The sequence below is a fragment of the Babylonia areolata genome, chromosome 14, assembly GCF_041734735.1.
Source record: "Babylonia areolata isolate BAREFJ2019XMU chromosome 14, ASM4173473v1, whole genome shotgun sequence".
In the NCBI taxonomy this organism is placed as follows: Eukaryota; Metazoa; Mollusca; class Gastropoda; order Neogastropoda; family Buccinidae; genus Babylonia; species Babylonia areolata.
The window spans coordinates 8,914,396-8,919,395 of NC_134889.1; positions in this window are offsets into that span (position 1 = coordinate 8,914,396).

A 5,000-nucleotide genomic window follows, 5' to 3' on the forward strand; every position below is an offset into this window, starting at 1 on the left:
GACAAGAAGAGAGAGGGGAGATAAATGGAAAGGAAGAGAGAGGGGAGATACCTAGAGGAAGTGAAGAGAGAGGGGAGATAAATGGAGGAAACGAAGAGAGAAGGGAGATAATTAATTGAAAAGAAGAGAGAGAGAAGATAGAGAAAAGGTATAGAGAGGGGAGATAACTAATTGAAAAGAAGAGAGAGGGGAGATAAATGGCGGAAAGGGAGAGAGAGGGGAGATAGACTCACCCTTTCTCTCTGTCTCTCCCTCTCTGTCTCTCGCTCTCTCTCTCTTTCTCCCTCTCTCTCCCTCTCTGTCTCTCTCTCTCCCGCTTTCTCTTTCTCTCCCTCTCACTCTCCCTCCCCCCCTGTCTCTCTCTCTCGCCCACACTCACCCCTTCTGTTCCATTTTCATAAGAATCTGGAAATGATAATTGTAAATTCATGGTTCATTTTCAGTTAGAGTTCATTCAGTCAGAGTCTAAAACCAATTTTGGCAAAGTCATGAGTACGATCTTCTTCGATGTTTTTTTGTTTTTTGTTTGTTTGTTTTTTTTCAATTCTGAAAACAGTTATCACAATTCTCTGAAAAGAAATTCACGTTCTAACTTTTCGTTCATTCCAATTACAAGGTCCAGAGACAGAGGAAGAACGGCGGCCAACAGTCGAGTGTTTTGAATATGGACATGCGTAAACAGAGCAGATCCGAAGCCGATCGTAGAGAGCGAGATGGAGTGTAGAGGTGAAGGCAGCCACACAGTTAGGAAGGGGCAGATTATATATATATATATATATATATATATATATATATATATATATATATATATATATATATATATATATATATATATATATGGTTTATCAGTCGTCACGTTAAAACTGAAGCGCCACGTGCTAGCACAGTATAAGCTTTAAGCTTGCTGATGCTCTTTTGTCTTTGCTTACACTGTAATCATGTGAACTGTTGAACAGTTAAAGATTTCAATGAAAGATTTTTTTATTTAAATCCAGAATAAAGCATCCGAATCTGAATCGAAGGACGAGCACGCAGGTGCGCAAAAAAAAAAAAAAAAAAAAAAGCATTGTGTACGTCAATACACAGTCGTATGTCTCTTGAATGGACGTGAACGCCGACATCAACTCCCCCCCCCCCACCCTCCAACGGCACCCCACGCCACCTCCTCTCCCTTCCCACCCCCTCCTCCTCCTCTCTTTTCCCCCATCTATCTCCCTCCCCCATCTTCTGTCATCTTCAGTTTCAGCGAAAGATTGACTCCTGATTTTGTTTCGCTCATGTGAAGTTGCTTCCCGAACTGTTCCCTGTAGGAGGGACAACACGGGGATGTTAATTAATCATCTCAATCATACGAGCATGCAATGCACGAGCGCGTGCATGAATGCATTGCGTTACGCGCGCATACCTTATGTCTATTGGGCGAACAGAGATCCCCCCCCCCCCAAAAAAAAAGAGAAAAAAAAAGAAAAAAGAAAACAAAAATTTTAAAAATATAAATATACATATCACGCCTCCCCCTCCTCCCTCTCTCCTCTCTCTCTCCCCCCCCTCTCCCTTCTCTCTCTCCTCTCTCTCTACTCCCTCTCCCTTCTCCTCTCTCTCTCTCCTCCCTCTCCCTCCCTCTCCCTTCTCTCTCCTCTCTCTCTCTCCCCTCTCTCCCTTCTCTTTCCTCTCTCTCTCTCCTTCCTCTCCCTTCTCCCCTCTCTCTCTCCTCTCTCTCTCTCTCTCCTCCCTCTCCCTTCTCTTTCCTCTCTCTCTCTCCTTCCTCTCCCTTCTCTCTCCCCCCTCTCTCCTCCCTCGCCTTCTCTCTCCTCTCCCCTCCCTCTCCCTCCTCTCTCCTCTCCCCTCCCTCTCCTCTCTCCCCTCTCTCTCCTCCCCCAACCCTCTGCCTCCTCTCTCCTCCCTCCCCTCCCCTCCCTCTCCCTCCTCTCTCTCCCCTCCCTCTCTCTCCTCTCCCCTCCCTCCTCTCCTCTCCTCTCCCTCTCCTCTCCATCTTCCCTCTCTCTCCTCTCCCCCTCCTCTCCTCTCCCCTCCTCTCTCCTCCCTCTCCCTCCTCTCTCCCCCTCCCTCTCCCTCCTCTCCCCTCCCTCTCCCTTCTCTCTCCCCTCTCTCTCCCTCCTCTCTCCTCTCCCCTCCCTCTGCCTCCTCTCTCTCCCTCTCCCTCCTCTCTCCCCTCCCCCCTCTCTCCTCTCCCTCCTCTCCCTTCTCTCTCCCTTCTCTCTCCCTCCACTCTCCCTCCTCTCCTCCTCTCCCTCCTCTCCCCTCTCTCTGCCATCCCTCTCCCTCCTCTCTCTCCCCTCCCTCTGCCTCCTCTCTCCTCTCTCTCCTCCCTCTCCCTCCTCTATCCTCCTCTCTTCTCTCTCTCTCTCTCCTCCCTCTCCCTCCTCTCCCTCCTCTCTCTCCCCTCCCTTCTGCTCCTCTCTCCTCTCTCTCCTCCCTCCCTCCTCTCTCCTCCCTCTCTTCTCCCTCTCTCCCTCCTCTCTCTCTCCTCCCTCTCCCTCCTCTCCCCTCCCTCTCCCCTCTCTCTCCCATCCCTCTCCCTCCTCTCTCCTCTCCCCTCCCTCTGCCTCCTCTCCCCTCCCTCTCCCTTCTCTCTCCTCTCCCCTCCCTCTGCCTCCTCTCCCCTCTCTCTCTCCTCCCTCTCCCTCCTCTCCCCTCCCTCTCTTCTCTCTCTCTCTCTCCTCCCTCTCCCTCCTCTCCCTCCTCTCTCTCCCCTCCCTCCTCTCTCTCCTCCCTCTCCCTTCTATCTCCTCTCTCTCTCTCCTCCCTCTCCCTTCTCTCTCCTCTCTCTCTCTCCTCCCTCTCCCTTCTCTCTCCTCCATCCACCTTCTCACCCCACAACCCCCCCCTCCCACCCCACCCCACCCCCACCCCACAATTCTCCCACCCTCCCCACCACTCTCTCTCTCCCACCCCACCCCACCACACCGCACACCCCATTCAACCAGTACTTCCCCGCAAGTACACCCACTCAGACAGTGTCGCCGAATCGAAGCAGAAGGACTTAGCCGAGTCGCCAAAAGGGACACAGGCCTAAACGTTTTGGGAATTGAGTTACCTGCTCATCTGAGAGCGTGTAATGCTTGGTGAGACAGCCCCCCGCCATCCTGCCCCCGCATGCCCCCACCCCTACCCTGTCAACCTACCAGCCCTGGGTATGCAACTCTACCCGGGGATGGGGTTGGGTGGGTTGGGGGTGGGGGGGTTTGAGGGGGGGGGGGAGGACAACCTCAAGCTTGCCTTGCAAGGCCTCCTTCTCACCCACCCACCCACCCACCCACACCCACACCCACACACCATCACACACACACCATCACACACACACACACACACACACACACACACACACACACACACACACACACACACACCCGGCCACCCGAAGCAAGCCAGCTTGTTCCTTGTTGCAACCAACTCCTTCTATTTAGAGATTTTTTTTTTTTTTTTTTTTTTTTTTTGGTAGTGCTTTTGTGGGCTTTATACGTATGTCTCTGTTTGTTTAACTATCTTCGTCTGTCTGTCTGTCTGTGTCTCTGTCTCTCTGTCTGTTTCTCTCCCTCTCTGCCACCCCCCCCCCCCCCAACCACCCCTCCCCCCTCTCTCTCTCTCTGTCTCTGTGAGATGAGATGAGACAGGGTCTCTTTCTTTCTGTCTGTCTATCTGTCTGTCTGTCTGTTTGTCGGTCTTTCTATCTCTCCTCTCTTTCTCTCTCTTTCTCTCTCTTCCCCCCCCCCCCCCGCCCCCCCCCTACCCCCCGTGTGTATGTATGCGTGCGTGCGTGCGTGCGTGAGTGTGTGTTCGTCTTCAGTTTAACGTCTTTCCACTTGAAGTGATATTAGACGTGTGTGTGTATGTGTGTGTGTTTCGTGTTGTTTATTTCGCGCATGTATGCGTGCGTGCGTGCGTGCGTGCGTGTGTGTGTGTGTGTGTGTGTGTGTGTATTTGTGTGTGTATTCGTTCTTTTGCTTAACGTCTATCCACATGTGTGATTTTAGACGAAAATCTATCATCTCCCATTCCCCTACCTATGCCTTAAATCATCACAACTTTCCCTGTTCCTCTCTCCTCAATTAGCATTACAAAAAAAGGATATAAATAAAACAAACTAACTAGTGAACCAGTAAAATTACAACAAAGAGCCAACTGGGCTCCAAATTAAACTCTGAACTATTTCAAGCACATGCTGATTATCATAAAAGACATTTCAAATGGAAGCAGATGGAACTGCAGATTTTGTAAATGACATAGGGTAAATATGGTTTTAACTGTTCACCTTCATGGATGATATGCACGGGAGTAATTTTATTGCCGCAAATGCAAATCACATTCGAAGTATGTTTTGTTTTTTATGGTACCTAGTCGTAGTCTCTGTGTGTGTGTGTGTGTGTGTGTGTGTGTGTGTGTGTGTGTGTGTGTGTGTGTGTGTGTGTGTGTGTGAGTGTGTGTGTGTGTGTGTGTGATGGTTTTTCTTCTGTCTCTTATTTTTCGGTGTCTGTCCCTCTCTTTCTTTTTGTCTTTGCGTAAACCTGTCTGATCCTTTCTGTCTCCCTCACTCTCTCTTTCTCTCTCTCTTTCTCTCTTTCTATCTTTCTCTCTCTCTCTCTCCCTCCCTCTTTCTTTCTCTCTCTCTCTCCCTCCCTCTCCCTCCCCCACTCTCTCTCTTCCCTCTCTCTCCCCCTGTCTCTCTCCCTCTTTCTCTCTCTCCCCCTCTCTCCCCCCTCTCTCTCTCGTAATTTTTGTTTACCTCTGTCTACCTATCAATTTTGTCTGTCTGTCTCTAGCTCTCTGTCTACATGTTTGTCTCCGTGTCTGTCTATGTGTTTGCCCCAGTGTCCATTTTTTTTTTTAATGTATGTGTTGTTATGAGAACGAGGGACAACAGACAGAGACAGAGAGAATTCGCGTGCGTGCGTTAGTGTGTGTGTCTTTTACACACGCACACGCACACACGCACACACACACACACACACACACACACACACACACACACACACACACAC